The sequence below is a fragment of the Gorilla gorilla genome, chromosome 5 (assembly GCF_029281585.2).
Source record: "Gorilla gorilla gorilla isolate KB3781 chromosome 5, NHGRI_mGorGor1-v2.1_pri, whole genome shotgun sequence".
In the NCBI taxonomy this organism is placed as follows: domain Eukaryota; kingdom Metazoa; phylum Chordata; class Mammalia; order Primates; family Hominidae; genus Gorilla; species Gorilla gorilla.
Window position 1 is genome coordinate 179,075,883 of NC_073229.2, and position 17,270 is coordinate 179,093,152.

The 17,270-nt window shown below is 44.1% G+C and overlaps 1 protein-coding gene across 11 annotated transcripts in view; it reads left to right on the plus strand.

Moving 5' to 3' along the window:
• SCAF8 (SR-related CTD associated factor 8) overlaps positions 1 to 17,270 on the plus strand; it is a 255,439-nt gene that overhangs the window by 174,645 nt on the left and 63,524 nt on the right. For 5 of the 11 annotated variants that reach the window (XR_008680904.2, XR_008680899.2, XM_055391096.2 and 2 more), the window contains one exon: positions 89 to 1,226. The exons of the other annotated variants lie outside the window; for them this stretch is intronic. The gene's annotated coding sequence lies outside the window, so the exon portion shown is untranslated. Of the gene's footprint in view, positions 1 to 88; positions 1,227 to 17,270 lie in introns of those variants that run through there. 11 annotated transcript variants of the gene reach the window in all.

Below are 17,270 nucleotides of genomic sequence, written 5' to 3' on the forward strand. Positions count from 1 at the left end.
TCTTTTCTTTAGGAATGATCTTGGAAAAAACTAGGAAAAGTTATTCCATTGACCAGTGATGACCAGTTATTGTTCCTTTTGTCAACAGGCAAGATGATGATGAATGAAGTCCTGGCAGCTTCCTGTGTCCCAGGCCTTGTAGAAATAAATGAGACAGACGTGCTTCAAAGTTCTAATGTGCATCACATCGGATCTTGTTTAAGGAAGCGTTAAAAGGAACCCGCTGTTACCTATTGAGAAGGCTCTGTACTCTCAGGCATTGTTTCTGATTGAATCCAGAGGTTGCAAGCATGCCTTCCTGTATTACCTGTTGGAGCAGGTTTAATTTTATAAATTTTAAACACAAACTCTATGAGTTTCTAGTTCATAATTGTTCTTTTTGGGGATCCACTCAGATGAACAGTATTGCATCTGTAAGAGATACCCACTTCCCAGGACCAGATTTGATTGGAATATCAGTGGCAACAGACTCCATCTGTAGCTCATCCAGCACCGGTGATGGAAAGGACAGATGGCAAGGAAACCCTTCAGGGGGAAAAAGAAAGTCATATTGTGTTGGACCTACAGATTACTAGAAACATAGCTTTAGTAAACCAAGGCTTTTTTTCTTGAACACAATCTGTGTAGACTGTGTAGTTCTTGATTGGTGGCTTTAATCCATTATCATTAGGTATCTCCTTGAACGTTCTCAAACACTGAAAGTCTTAAGCTTTCATTAAAAAAAAAAAAGTAAATGCAGCTTTCAGAAAATCCAGGATTCAGTACAGTCTTCGAGTGTTTCACTTCAGCCTCCCTGTCCTGTTATTACCAACAGCAGGTACCCGGGTGGTAGACAAGAAGCCTTATGGGATAGATAAGGAAATGAAGATGAACAAACATATCACATTGTATCGTAAACATACTTTATAAGTACATTTCTTATTAGCTTCTTATCCAGGCAGAGATTATAAAAGTTTGCTGCAAGTATCCAGACCAGAATTTATGCTTTGGATATTATCAGTGTTCACAATACCTGCAGGGAAGAAAAAAATACAAAAACTCAAATATGAATACTCTTTACACCCAAAAGAATATTTTTATCATTCTTTTATTTGTTTTTGGCTCTGTCAAAAATTAAAGTGCTTGGAATGCTGTAGTCTGTGGTCTCTTGAAATTTAATCAATGAGAACCTAGCATTTTCACAGTATGCTGTCACTTTGGACATTCATAATAAAAACTGAAACTAATTTTGGGTGTTAGTCATTTATTTTGCTGTGTAGCTTAGTGCACCTTTTGTGGTCTGTCTGTGCCTAGTAACTGAGCAGTTTGTATGTATAGAGATGTAGAGATACATTCATAGTTCAAGCCTTTCACTGTTGTTTTCTGTATTTGAACAACCACTCTTTTTATTTATTGAAAGGCCAAGAGATTTTTGAATGCCAAGGCCTTTTTGAATATGCATTCTATAACACGGATTAAAATTAATTCCTGAGGATTATACCTAAGCTTTCTTGAGTTTCTCCTTACAGCAGATTTTCTATTAAATTGATTATATTTTCTATTAAGTAGTAAGTAGGAAACTAGAGAAGGCTATAGGTAATATAGTGGCAATTATAGGCTTTTCAATAGGATCTTTTTTGTTTGACTCTCTGCCCGGTAGTGTTGGAGTATTGTTTTATGTATTCCATCATATTGCAGTAAGAAATAAAACAGCTCCAGAGAAACACAGACATGTGAGCCTATGTAGAAAACTTAGATCTTGCTTGGCACCTGTACCAAATTTGATATGGCAATGAGAAAAGATCCCTTTCCTTCTATTCTTTTGTAACTAAACCAATTGGCAAACATCCATCTAGCTCCCACTTCCCACCCCCTCAAGCCCCTACCCCCCACAAAGGAACAGTATGGATTTGTGACTAACCACCATTCTTGTGCACATATGAGCAAATGATTTGGGAAATTAAATTGGAAAAAAAAAAACAAATAGAAGTTTCTGAGGTTCTTTTCGCTGGATAGGGTGAGAGGAGAAACAGAATAGCAAATGAAGGTAAAGGAGGATCATTCCTTGAGCACTGGGTGCATATCCAGTCAGCACTTAGCTGGAGGTGCTTTTCCAATGACCAGGTGCACATGAAGGCCCATCTGTTGGAAGAGTAATCTTTTTAAAATCCCAAGGCAGCATAATGGGGGCAGAGGTTGATGCTTTTGTTCCCTGGATGAATTCCCTCTTCAGAAGCTCCTGCTCCCCTCGACCTGAGCATCTGGACAGGCTCTCTGTGTGAATCGGCATGAATATTGAACAGTCCACACTCCATCCCTGCTTCAGTCCATGGCAAAGGAAAGCTTTCAAAAGTCACCGTTCTCCAGGGACTTTAAGCATTTCGAGCTGGTTTTTAAAACAGTATTAAGTGACTTTGACAAACTGAAGCTATTTGGTATTTGCACAATTAGAAAGAATCCCCCATGGGGGTTGTTTGGCTTTGTGAGTAAATGCTGGCCTCTCACTTGAATTCCAATACAGAGATCTCATTCAAATGAGATGGGTGGTCTTATGCAATTTCTTTGTGGTTAATAAATTCCTCATAGAGGGGGAAAAAATATTTCAGAATGGCCTCCACAAAGGAATTACACATAGATGATTACTTTTATCCGAAGTAATTTGTGTTTTAAATGATTTAAAAGTATAAGCAGTTAAGGAAGTCGTGAAGTTTGATGCTTCAGAAGAAAGCCTCCTTTCATTCATTATTAGTGATTTCTCCAAATCCACTATTTCTGCATCTATGTATGAAAATTGAAGAACATTCCAGACTATGGCGGTGGCATCAAATCCAATCATTTTTATAGCGGGGCTTTCTCTTGGAGGACTCTTTAAAGGTTACAGAGAGAGGCAGCTTGGCACAGTGTGTAGATTGGTTCATAGTTATTGTTTTATAGATGTTTACTGTACCTTTTAGTATCTGTGAAAAATATTCCTTTTATTTATTCTGAGGCACACATCTCTTTCAAAACGTTTTTTAATATCTTAGAAACATACTCTACCTGTGAGCTATAAGGCAGAAAATGATGCTCATTTTCATCCATTCTTATATTATTACAAAACTAAATCATTTCTCAATCCTATAAGATACAAATCAATTGCCTATTATTGTAGATGACTTAGGAAAGAAGATTGAAAACTAGAAAAAATATACATGCATTTTTAGTCCAAACTTTTAAAAATACAAGTACTGTATTCAGATATATTTTCTAAAAAGATATCATTCATAAAATTAATGCAAATTTTAAAATCCACTGAAGGATCCATAGTGCTAGAAATAAATGTGGCTTTCAGATGGCTGCGACTTTCGGCTTGCACAACTGGGAAAGAGCCTGAATATGCCTCTTTTTAATTTTGTCCACTTGATCATGGGGTGGGAACAATATTATTGAGTGGAAGTAATTGCTACTCCAAAGATTTTTTGCAAAGCTTTATGGAGACTGTGGCAAATATTATTTTGTATCTTAAAGGACCCTGTATGGAGAGTTGCACTGATATTTAAAAGTTACCACACGCGGTGTCACACAGGCCAAGAGCCACAGCAGTCAGAAATGGAAGGGGGACCTCACTGCTTCTTACTGCATCATTCCCATCCTCTCATTACAACAGAAAAGAAAAAAGCTAACGAGGAAAAGGAAGCAACTTTTGCCAGAAATGTCCATGCAATTGAGGGCTTTCTTTTCCCTGTGTAATGTGAGTACAGAAATGTCCATGCACTAGAGGGCTTTCTTTTTTTTTTCTTTTTTTTCTTTAGATGGAATCTCACTCTGTCGCCCAGGCTGGAGTGCAATGGTGCGATCTCGGCTCACTACAACCTCCACCTCCCAGGTTCAAGCAATTCTCCTGCCTCAGCCTCCAAAGTAGCTGGGATTATAGGCACCCGCCACCACGCCTGGCTAATTTTTGTATTTTTAGTAGAGATGGAGTTTCACCATGTTGGCCAGGCTGGTCTTGAACTCCTGACCTCAGGCGATCCATCCGCCTCAACCTCCCAAAGTGCTGAGATTACAGGCATGAGCCACCACGCTCAGCCTAAGGGCTTTCTTTAGCCTGTGTAATGTGAGTGCACTCACAAGGGCACACATCATGGGACTGGAGGCCATAAGCAGAGTGACCAGAATCCTCTTAGGCCACTCTCAAGGCAAAACTCTCAAAGGTGAGGCCTGACTGGGGACTGCCAGGAGAGCGCAGGGACCAAGAGGCGAGCTCTGGGTTCTGCAACAAGAGCTGGGGCTCCAGTGCCCCAGAAAGTGATTCCCAGATTCTCACCTCATGTACGGCAGGTGTGGCCACAACCGAAGCCCCGCCTTCATACTGACTCCAGGTCCTGTGCTTGGCTTTTTTAATTAGAATCTTGCAAATTTGTCTCCAAATACCAATATTCCTTCATTCATCCAACATGTATGTATCTAGTGCTTACTAAATACACAGTGCTGTGCTTGAGATAGAGATGGAACAGTGCATTAGAATTATGCTTGAGCACATCAGTAGAACGTGCAAGTTCAATAGGAATACAGGTGTGTATTGCATCTTAAGCACAAGATGAATGCAAAGGAAGCTCACAGAGGCAGACGCAAATCAGTAGTTTCCCTAAAAATGACTTGTTCTTTATTAGCTCAACTTTCCACTATCGTAAAAAAGAAAACAGTTCTTACTGTTTAGTCTTTTGCTGTTTCCTAGCCAGTAACACATTTATAGTTTTATTTGGATTTGAGAACCTAGAGATTATATTGACTTATACTAGTGAACACCTCTTTTCTAAACCCTGAAACTCTAGCAAGGATGCAGGTCCCACCATCCATGAATGCTGCCATTTAATTCAACATGAGAAGTGACCCGTTTCACCTGTAAACGGGGTGGGGAAACTCAAAATACTTTCAAACACAAGGACTTTGGCTTTACAACGTTTGGAAAATTACAGAACACAAGAAACTATTTCTATCAAACCAAAAGAATTCAGAGTTTCTCAAGAGATCTCTCGTATTTTAAAAAAAAAAGTGTATTTCATGAAATAAGGATAGACTATGGCAAGAGAGTGGGATAGAAAGAAAGTTATTCTTTTCTGAAGTTGGTTTGATTTTCCTGGGGCCATCTTAGCAGTACACAGAAGCAAGGTTGGTTTTCCCAGATCCCCATCACAATGAATGGTTGCATAGAAGTAGGGTTGATTGAATGTTTTCAGTCTGGTTGTATCTGACTTAGAAAGATGTTAACATACAAAGGGGGAAACTAAAGCCAATAGATAATCAGAGAATTGTGGATTTAATTCAGCATTAGCTCCTATCTTTTTCTCAGGCAGAAGGATACATGAGATCTAAGTACAGGAATTTAACTAAATGGAATATAAGACTTATGATATGTAGGTTTCCTTTGGAAATCCAAACATCTGTCTAGAGGTGAAGACTATAGAGAATACTTGTTGCTTAAAGCAGATTATTAACTCGAATAAGTACAAGCATGACCACCCCCAAATCATTTACTAATCATTGTTTCTTGGACTTCAACTGATGTTCCTTCCCTTCAACTAAAATCCTACTTACATTCCAAATAAAAGTAGTAATTCCTTATTGTGCTCAACCAGACCATCAAAATCTTCAAGCTGAGGATCCCCAAGATAATACAGCAACAGACTATTTTCTAGCATAGTTGGGGCTTGAGGTTTTTCCAATGGATCTCCAGTTTTTCAGGAATTTGAATACATGTTTTAAATGAACTGACATAAATGCTCTACTGGATATAATCCTAACAGTATTTGCTGTTGCAAAGGCCATCAGGACCTTGAGGTGCTCCAGGTCTGGGTTAATGCCCATGGGGTTCACCATGCTGGACTGGGGACCGCAGCAGCACCGGGCACAGAGCTCAGTTCATAAAGCACCAGCTTCTAACATAAATTGACATTAACAGCAGTCACTCTCCTCCCAAGGACAGAGCAAAAAGGAAACCCACTTAATGAAACAGATGTGCTTAGTGTATTTTAGCTCATCCCTTAAACAGTCACTAAACACCGGCATCCCATTGGATTTGTCTAGGCTTACATCAAGGAAGTTTCTTCTCTTACCAAATTTCTTACATCACCTGTAAAGAAAGCACATTCTTTCACTCAGGTGTGTCTCCTCAGCTCCTCTTAGCTCAGTCTTCAGTTTGCTGCTTTTTTATTCCTTGCCCTTGGTTTCCACTTGGATTATTCGGTAAATGTGTACAGCTGAAGATGCTTGCTGTCGCTTCCATGGTTGGTCTCAAACGTGTCTGCATATTAGAATCACCTGGGAAGCTTTGATAATCCTGAATCCTGTGTCCCTTCCGCAAAGATTATGATTGCTAGAGTGTGCCCTGTGTATTGGGAGTTTTAGAGGCTCTCCAGGTGGATTCTAATATGCAGACAAGTTTGGGAATCCCTGGGCTACAGGGAAGAAAGGAAAGTTTTCGAAGGCCTGGGCCTCCTGTGAGTTGTGTGATTTGGAGCAAGTCATTTAACGCCGCCCAGCCTTGGTTTCTCTGTACGATGAAGATAGTTGTGCCGGCAGTTTTCCCATCTGCATAATGAAAATCATGTTTACATTAGGTGGTTAGTAATAGCACATGTAATGGGTTTGGCACAGGCTGGGCACTCGGGAAATGATAGCCATCCTGTATCCCTAAGGTAAAATAAAGGCAAGGAAACACTGTGGATGATTAAGTGAGGTCAGTTTAATGGAAACGAAAACAAGTAGGTGACAACCAGGCTCACTGTCACATGAGATGTGGTTTCTTTCCCTGATACAATTGAATTGTTCATCTATTTCTAGCTTGTTGGAAAGAATGATACCACCTAATACTCAGAGATAAGGCTATTGTGTTCATCTGTTTTTCCAGGGTGGGGTGGGTCTGCCCAGGGCTTTGTGAACAGGATCTGCCTGGCAGACAAATCCGAGGAGTATTGGGAAGTGGACTCTTTGACAAGGGCTGACTGACTTCATGAGTTTGGTGGGCACATGGCTGATCGCACTTCACTGGGGTGAATGTGACTCCTATACTCACACTTGGGGAAGGATAGAAAGTCTATCTCATTTTCTCCTTGGTGAGCGGTCTCTTACAGTGGCATAATAAGGGGAGGTTGGTGGTGTGTTAGAATCAGAGAGAGATAGAATATCAGAGCTGAAAGGAACTCAGACCATCACCTGAGCCCCAGGAGTTCTTAACGGTGAACACTCTGAGATTATAGGAAACACCTTTGACATATTTAACATTTTCTTTGATGAGGGCCATGGCTTCTCATCTGATTCAAGAAGAGCTTGCTAGCCCTCCAATACCAAAGACTCGAGTTTATGAATAAGGAAACAGAGTCAAAGGAACTGTTCAAAGCCACGTGGGCAGTTAGAAGCAAAACAGAACTAGAACTCAGGTGACCACACTTTTCCCCAACCTCCACTCCCCCAGTTTTATAGCAACTCTGAAGCATTAACTGTGGCAAGGGACTGTTTAAGCCACAGGTTCAACTAATTCACTGGATAATCACAGCCCCAAGCAGACGGTGCTGGCATGCTACCAAATGAGGTTTCCATTTTTCTTTAGCTAAGGACATTATGTCTGCTGAAGGTCCTAGGAAGAAGGTAGAACTTCTGTTGCTGTTTGGAAATTCTCATTATTTTAACCTATAGTGAAACATCAGTCAGAATTTTGGGGGCTAACAGGAATCTGGACAGACATAAAGGAATTTAAACCACAAGTGCAGTCCAGGTTCAGTGGCTCATGCCTGTAATCCCAGCACTTTGGAAGACTGGGGCAGGCAGATCGCCTGAGGTCAGGAGTTTGAGACCAGCCTGACCAAGCCGGAGAAACCCCCATCTCTCCTAAAAATACAAAATTAGCCGGGTGTGGGTGGCGCATACCTGTAATCCCAGCTACTCGGGAGGCTGAGGCAGGAGAATCGCTTGAACCCCAGAGGCGGAGGTTGCAGTGAGCCGAGACTGTGTCATTGCACTCCAGCCTAGGCAACAAGAGCGAAATTCCGTCTCAAAACAAAAAAACAAACAGGCCGGGCGCTGTGGCTCACGCCTGTAATCCCAACACTTTGGGAGGCCGAGGCGGGTGGATCATGAGGTCAGGCGATCAAGACCATCCTGGCTAACACGGTGAAACCCCGTCTCTACTAAAAAAAAAAAAAAATTCGCCAGGCGTGCCGGCGGGCGCCTGTAGTCCCAGCTACTCGGGAGGCTGAGGCAGGAGAATGGCGTGAACCCGGGAGGCGGAGCTCGCAGTGAGCCGAGATCGCGCCACTGCACTCCCGCCTGGGCGACAGAGCGAGACTCTGTCTCAAAAAAAAAAAAAAAAAAAAAAAAAAAGAACAAACACAACAACAACAAAAACCCGTAAGTGCAAAGTAGGCAAAGGCCTAAAAAAGAACAAGGATAGTTTGTATTTCCTTTTTCTTTCTTTACAGTAATTTTTATGTAGACTCAAGAGGTACGTAAAGTTTTGGCAGAATGAAGGAACTTTACAACCATCCTCAGGACTCTATTTAAACCCTGAGCTCTACAACATTTTTGGGATCCATGGTGTTTTAATTATGTTCATTTAAAATGTATCCATTTATTTAATAGATCACATCTAATTTGTGGCAGACACTGTCTAGCACCAGAAATACACCAATGTATAAAACAAAGCCTCTGCTTTCTCTTTTTTTTTTTTTTTAGGGCTTTTTTGTTTATTGTGGTAAAAATACATACTAATTTTCCATTTTAAAGTGTACAGTTCAGTGGCATTAAGTACAGTCACAATATTTTGCAGTCACTAGCATCGTCCATTTCTAGAGCTTTACCAAGGCGATGAAAACTTTTAGAAAGGTTGATAGTTACAAGTAAGTAGGCTGGACTTCAGTGATGATGAGCTAGGATCTGAAATTAAATGATAGAAAATTCAACTTGACACTAAGTCCCAGAAGCCAAGCTCATTTCCCTCACTCTATCTTTAACCTCCAGGCCTAAGATGGCATTAAAATTAAAGGATTGAGGGCTGTCTCCAAGCATAGTTCAGTTAATAGAGTTGAAAAATAAAAGTATAGGCCCTTGGTTAGGGGAGATCCTGGTTTCCCCTTCTCAGCCCATGAAGGAGCTGTAGCCTCTGCTTTCATAGGGGTTTTCATCTCGTGGGAAGAGAAGGACAGTGACATTCACGTAATATTTTGGTTGAACATGAGTGCCATAAAGAACAGAGCAGGGCAGGGAGGATGAAATGGACAGCAGTGGGGAGGCCATGGCTAATATTTTATATGTGATGGTCAGGGAAGACCTCACTGGGGAGGTCTATGTGCATAGAGATCAGAAGGATATAGGAAGGAAGCCATGGTTGATCACTGAAAAAATACTGAGTTCAATCAGCTTTTTGGCACGACTGGGTCAGGTTCAGTGGTTTATGGTATACTGGTTTTCTTTCTCATTGTCCCAAGAACATTTGTGGTTTTTTTTTTTTTTGGTTTTTTTTTTTTTTTGAGACGGAGTTTCACTCTTGTTGCGCAGGCTGCAGTGCAATGGCATGATCTCAGCTCACTGCAAACTCTGCCTCCCACGTTCAAGCGATTCTCCTGACTCAGTCTCCCGAGTAGCTGGAATTACAGGCACCCACCACCACACCCCCACCACCATGCCCAGCTATTTTTTTTGTATTTTTAATAGAGATGGGGTTTCACCATGTTGGTCAGGCTGGTCTCGAACTCCTGACCTCAGGTGATCCGCCCCCCTCAACCTCCCAAAGTGGTGCGGTTACATGCGTGAGCCACTGCGCCTGGCCCCAGGAACATTTTAAAGACCACTTAGAGTTCAGCTTTGAAAGGAGGCTGTGCTGAGTTGGTGGGAGGAGCACTACTGAGTTCCATGCATTGCTGGAGGGCTGGTGCTACGTGGGTGTCTGTAAGCAGGAAGAGGACTGGCTTTGGAGTCACCACATGAAAGTGGATCTCACATCCACCTCTCCTATCACGAGCTCTGTGACCATGGCATGTTATTTTATTTTTTTCAGATGAAGTCTGGCTCTGTCGCCCAGGCCAGAGTGCAGTGGCGCCATCTCGGCTCACTGTAACCCCCGCCTCCCAGGTTCAAACGATTCTGTGCCTCAGCCTCCCAAGTAGCTGGGACTACAGGCGCCCACCACCATGCCCAGCTAATTTTTGTATTTTTAGTTGAGATGGGGTCTCACCATGTTGCCCAGGCTGGTCTCGAACTCCTGAGTTCAGATGATCTGCCCGTGTCGGCCTCCCCAGAGGGTGAGATTACAGGCGTGAGCCAGCATGCCTGGCCAGCATGTTATTTTATTTCTTTACACATCTCTAAAATGAAGAGAATGATAATGCCTCCCTCACAGGGTTGTTGAGAGAATTATATCAGACGGATATGTTTGAAGTCTCAGCTCATTGCCTGTGACAAAATGCGTCTTCAATAAATGTCAATAGTCATTGCAGTGGCAGCAGGAACGGTGCAGTGAGGGTGTGGCCCAAAGGTGTGTCCAGCTCTCAGGTTTTGTTCAGCACTCACTCACCTCCTGCAGTCCATCTATGGCCACTGGAGAGTCCATGACTGTTGTACTCATAAGGGCAAAAGATGGGTTTGGTCTTTGTGTTCCGCGCAGTGCTCTTTACATGTAGTAAGGGATAGAGAAGCATTTGATGGAGAAGTGAATTATTGATTAAAATTCATCTGGGAAAGAGCCAAAATGGAGAAAGTTTTCCAATAGAGGAAAATGTCTTATTAAAGTCTCAGGAAATGAACTGCTTTTTATTTAATGTTTCCCTAAAGTTTTTTTTTGTTTGTTTGTTTGTTTTTTTTGAGACAGAGTTTCGCTCTTGTCACCCAGGCTGGAGTGTGGTAGCGTGATCTCAGCTCACTGCAACCTCTGCTTCCTGGGTTCAAGCGATTCTTGTGCTTTAGTCTCCTGAGTAGCTGGGACTGCCGGCGTGGGCCACAACGCCTGGCTAATTTTGAATTTCAATTTTTTTAGTAGAGACGTGTTTCACAATGTTGGCCAGGCTGGTCTCGAACTCCTGACCTCAAGTGATCCACCTGGCTTGGCCTTCCAAAGTGCTGGGATTACAGGCATGAGCCACCGTGCCTGGCCTCCCTAATGTTTTTTAATCATTGTTTTCAAATTCCATTTTTACAATCATGAGAGTTGCATTAAAAAGAAGTAAGGGCTGGGCACGGTGGCTCATGCCTGTAATCCTAGCAGTTTGGGAGGCTGAGGCGAGCGGATCACTTGAGCCCAAGAGTTCAAGACCAGCCTGGGCAACATGTCAAAACCCCATCAGTACAAAAAATGCAAAACTTAGTCAGGCGTGGTGGTAGAGGCCTGTAGTTCTAGCTACTCAGGAGGCTGAAGCAGGAGGATCCTGAGCCCAGGAGGTCGAGGCTGGGGTGAGCCGTGATTGTGCCACTACACTCCAGCCTGGGTGACAGAGTGAAACACTGTCTCAAATAAAAAGTTTAAAAAACAAGAAAATAAAAATAAAGTAAAATTTTTTTAAAGTAAGGATCAGCAATAGCCCATTTTTTTAATAGTAGCTTTGAATTTCAGAGGTAAAATGTGCCTACTATGTGTTCCCTAATATATGTCTATATTTTGAGACAGGGTCTCACTCTGTTGCATGGGCCTGACTGCAGTGGTGCAATCACAGCTCACTGTAGCCTTGACCTCCTGGGCTCAAGCAATCCTCTTGTCTCAGTCTCCTGAGTCAGGGGGACTGCTTGAAGCCAAGAGTTTGAGACCAACCTGGGCGAAAAGCGAGACTTCATCTCTACAAAAAATACAAAATAATTAGCTGGTATATTTAACCAAAAGACACTTTGTGGCAGAATCACAGAGGCACGTGACAAACTGCCTCCTCCTAAATGACAACCAGGGTTAATTAAGTTACTGAGGCTTGGTTTTAATAATTTCCACTTACATACAAGGAGCTTTTGAAAATTTTTTTTTAATTTTTTTTTTTTTTGAGACACGTTCTCACTCTGTCGCCCAGGCTGGAGTGCAGTGGCACAAACACAGCTCACTATAGCCTTGACCTCCTGGTCTCAAGCAATCCTCCTACCTCAGCCTCCCAAACAACAGGAACTATAGGTGTGCACCACCATGGCCCGCTAATTTTTTTATTTTTTGTAGAGACAGAGTCTCACTTTGTTGCCCAGACTGGCCTTAAACTACTGGGCTCAAGCCATCCTCCTGCCTCAGCCTCCCAAAATGCTGGGATTACAGGCGTGAGCCACATACAGGGAACTTTGAGATGCTGAGATGAAAAGTGGTGTGGGAGCTCCAAGTACCTTGTTATGATTTTTAAAAGCCCCAGAGGATATTGGCCTTAAGGAGACAGAAGCTGCCTAGCATTACAAGGACCCCTGGCTTGAAGCACGGTGGGGAGGGGACCCTGATTTCCCAGACGTGAGGCCCAGCGTGCCTGTCGAGGACAGGCTGCAGGGAACCTGAGGGACTGGAAGACACTGCCTGACTGTCTCAGGATCATGCCAGTGAAAAGGTGTCATTCAAGCCAGATCCATTTCAGGCATTTGTTACCAGGACGGTGACAAGTCTTGGACTGATGGTTAGGGAACGAATGCTCATTTTAGACCCAGCCATTGGCATGTTTGCACCAAGCGTGGAGCAAAGGCAGCGTTCTGCACTTTCTTGCTGTTTCTGCAGCGGGCTTCCATTTCTCAGCATGGCTGTCAGGAGGCACCCAGCAGCAGTTTGCATCTGGGGAGCTCTTCTTACCCTCAAGAAACCCTGGTTTTTCCTTTCTTTTCACAGAACAAAGCCTCCTTGTATATTAGGGACCCAGGGAGAAGACAGGGATTTCGAATCCTGATGCTAAAAAGCTTGCCTTGAGTCAATATAATTTTTTTTAACTGATTTACATGTCACATTTTCCTCTTGTATCTACTCATCCTAGTGCAGAGAAATGTTTGGAAAGTGGAAAGTGGGTCGAGAGAAGGGGAAATAGATGGCCCTGGGCCACACACCTGGGAGTAATCAGATCAGCTGTGTCCTCAGCTTCTCCTTCACATCGGCTGGGCTGCCTGCACTTGCTTCCTGATGACTTTAGGTTTGGGATTTCCACCATCTTTCGAGAACCCACATTCTTGTGTGGGGAAGATGGTGCAGTTACCACGTCAGACCTGAAGAAAGATGCGTGCTCATTTAATGGAATTCAATTAAATTTTTATTTTTATGGAAGTCATCTGCTCACAACATCACTCACCCAAAACCCAGGACCAGCCCTCCTCTCTGTCCTTATCAGTCTGGGTATGGAAAGCATGACTTATTCATGAAATTCACAGGGTCCCTGGTTCAGGGTGCTGGCCGATCCCTCAGAAGACCTTAATAAAAATGCAAATGACCTTGACTCATTTATAAAATGTGCCCACAAAAACGGAATGGAAGTTCTTGGGTTAAATGCCAGATGATTGGTCTCTGAAACAATTCCTCCTCCCCTCCCCACTGGGGAAGAGAATGGGGAATGTAACTGGCCAGTGGGGGATGTGGGACCACTTGGGGGTAACTGACCTCAACAGAGACCAGCCTTCTACAAAAGTAGGCTCAGGATAGAGGGCACCAGGACTGGGGCTTTTTCTGTGAAAGAAGGCACCATGTCTCCCCTCCCCCCCACACATACCCAGCTAGTAGCAAAAACACACAGAAAGAATAGCTCTTATTCCTTTTAGATATTAATAGCATTTTAGATATGTTTCCTCACTTACTCCTTAAAACGGATCTGTGAAGGGTTCTCTCTCATAGGCTGGTGGGATTTAGAAAGGGAGGGTAACTTGTCCAGTGTCTCGGCTAGTGGAAGCTGGGGGGACTGGAGCTGAGCCCCATGTCTGTGCACCTGCAGACCTTCCAGCCTGGGATCATCCAGGCAGAACCTGAGGGAAGGACAGGTCAACAGCTGGAGGTGTGAGCATCTGAGGTTCAGAGCCAGAATAGGCCAGGAGTCGGGTGAAGGGGGAAGGCCTTCACATGCTGGAGGAAGTTCCCAGCCAAGACTAACTCACTTCCTCTTCTGAGACGCCAGGTTATCTGGGCAGTCTGGAAGAGGAAATGATGAATGAGTTGTTGCAAAAAAATGGTCAAACCCAGGGAATCTCAGATGCCCTTTCTCATTCTTGGGCTGCATCGACTAGACGAAAATGTAGCCCAGGAATTCCACCTCGGGCTCCAGGTGCTGCAGTTCTCAGGGAGGTGTCGGGGAACTGGGGACCAGACCAAAGGTCTCTGTAGGATGTCTGATCTCTTCTGGCAGGAAGGCCATTGGTGGGAGTGTTTCCACTAAAACCAAGAGAGCTGAAGAGTTGAGAGTTGAATGAGGTGGGGTGGGAAGAGGGGGCAGGACAAAAATCCGAGTACCAGGTGGGTCATTTATTCAACCTTCAACAAATATTGACTGAGGCACTGGAATATAGATCATGAACAAGCACAGACTGTTGCTCATGGGACATATGTTCTAATGCATGAGCAACATGCATGTTTTGTATATGCTAATAGGAGAAGTGACCAAGAAATGGATAAAATAGGGCCAGGCACAGTGGCGTATGCCTGTAATCTCAGCACTTTGGGAGGCTGTGGCAGGTAGATTGCTTGAGTCCAGGAGTTCAAGACTAGCATGAGCAACATAGCAAAACCTTGTATCTATGAAAATTTTGTTTTAAAAAATTAGCTGAATGTGGTGGTGCATGTCTGTAATCCCAGCTACTCAGGAGGCTGAGGCAGGAGGATCATCAGAGCCTGGGAAGTGGACATTGCAGTGAACCTAGATTGTACCACTGCACTCCAGCCTGGGCCACAGAGCAAGACCCTGTCTCAAAAAAAAAAAAAAAAAAAAAGAATGACTGGCTGGGCGCAGTGGCTCTTGCCTGTAATCCCAGCACTTTGGGAGGCCGAGGCAGGTGGATCACCTGAGGTCAGGAAGTCGAGACCAGCCTGGCCAACATGGTGAAACCCTGTCTCTACAAAAATACAAAAAATTTGCTTGGCGTGGTGGCAGGTGCCTGTAACCCCAGCTACTCGGGCAGGAGAATCACTTGAATCTGGGAGGTGGAGGTTGCAGTGAGCTGAGATCGTGCCATTGCACTCCTGGCTGGATGACAAGCGTGAAACTCTGTCTCAAAAAAAAAAAAAAAAAAAAAGAATGGTAAAATAATTTCAAGTTTTAATAAGTGCAATGATGAAAACAAACAAGAGGCTGAAGGCCTGAGGAATTTTAAGTGAGAGAATGATGTCTTTCTGATCGCGTCACTTGTGCTGCAGTGGGTGAAAGGTGGAAGGCAGCCAAGGAGATCAGCTAGGAGGTTCTTCCCATAGGCCAAGGGAGCTGCCCAAAGAGGAAGAAGACGGAGGTAGAAATGAGCAAGGAGGGCGCATATTTTTGGAGAGAGCCTCAGTAGGACTTCCTGGAGGGCCAGGTATGGAGGTTACGGGGAGGGAAGAGTCAAAGGTGACTCCCTGGTTTCCTACGGGCTGGGCATGGCGCCGTTTTCTGAGACAAGGAAGTAGTCATCAAAGCAAAGGGGCCCTGTGGTGGTCATCTGGGGGGTCTTGAAGAGCCAGGGGGATGAGCGCATGGTATCCCTTGGATGCACTGGTCAGGGGTGATGTAGGGAAATGCAGAGATGGAAGCTCTGCCAAGAGTTAAGTCAATGAGGTTTGTTAGATAAAGCCCTCAGCACCGTGCTAGGAGCACGGTGATGACTCAATACATGATAGCTGCTCTCCTGTTAGGAATGGGCCAGACTCCTGATAAGAGCCAGGACGGAATAGACAGAATAGGAAAGGACAGGGTGAGGCATGCCAGGTAACCTGGGTCTCCCCTGCAAGTGCTGTGTGTTCTCTGAAGGATCACCAAGGGAAAACTAGAAAGCAGGGTCAGGATGGAGTGGGGTTTCCATCCCTGAACACCTGCAGTGGGACCTAGGCATCCCTCTGTGTTGGGAGGCACATGTGTTCTCCAGGCTGGAGGCACGGGCTGGAAGCTTCTGGATCTGACTCTCGCCTGCAGCTGCTCCAGCAGCATTTGAGCACAGTGGGGGGCTGGGTCTTGCTGTCCTCAGCATTAGCAAGCCAGGGAGCAGTTCCCCTCCTACTGTGTTAAGCTCCTTTCCATGGAGGAGATTTTCTCCAGAAGATTCCTTCCCCGGGGACGTCTGCAGTTTCCCCTCCTGTTTGATCCCCCTTCCCCCTCCCTTTGTTCAGCTCCCCCAACCTCTCAGACTCAGGATAGTGACAACACAGCACACAATGTGATCTGCTGAGGCCAAAAGGTTTTCCGTCATTCCAATTATTCCTGTATCAAAATACACATGCAATTTAAAAACATTTGCTTTTTAAAACTTATAAATTGAAAGAGGACCTTGATCTAAAATCTTTGCTCTCAAAATAGATTTCTATTGACTTTAAATAGGAGTCAGACCCAGATGAGCTCTATGGAGTCAGACACTTCATCTTGGGGAAGAGCACTAATATTAGAAATCTGAGGCCAGGCGCGGTGGCTCACGCCTGTAATCCCAGCACTTTGGGAGGCTGAGGCAGATGGATCACCTGAGGTCAGGAGTTCGAGACCAGCCAGGCCAACATGGTGAAACCCCGTCGCTACTAAAACTACAAAAATTAACTGGGGGTAGTGGCGCATGCCTGTAATTCCAGCTACTCAGGAGGCTGAGGCAGGAGAATCGCTTGAACCCAGGAGGTGGAGGTTGCAGTGAGCTGAGATCATGCTACTGCACTCCAGCCTGGGCAACATAGTGGGAGTCTGTCTCAAAAAAAAAAAAAAAAAGAAAGAAAGAAAGAAAAGAACTCTGCAGTGCCAGTTTTCTGATCAGAAAAGGGATAATTATATTTACCTATTTCATAGGATGTCAGCTGTAATTATTGAGAGTTAATTTTTTAAAAATAGAACTTGGTATTTCCTGCCAGTGCTTTTGAACTTCAGACTACCTCTTCTCTCTCTCTCTCTCTCATGAACACACACACACACACACACACACCCCTCCTTTCCTCAGGAGGCCACAGACAGCATTTCCACAAGCCTCACTAGCAATCCTAATGAAAACTCCTCAAGGTGGCTGTGATATCTGCCAAGACAAAAGCCAAGGGGGGCTTTGAGTAACACGTTCCTAATTTTAAAAGCTTCTGGCTTATCACCTTCGATTTTAAGTTTCCTATCCAGGGCGGATCAAGATCTGAAAAGATGTTGTGGTGAGGCTGTTGGGAAATGCTATGCACAGCTTCTGTTTTCACCTCTGGG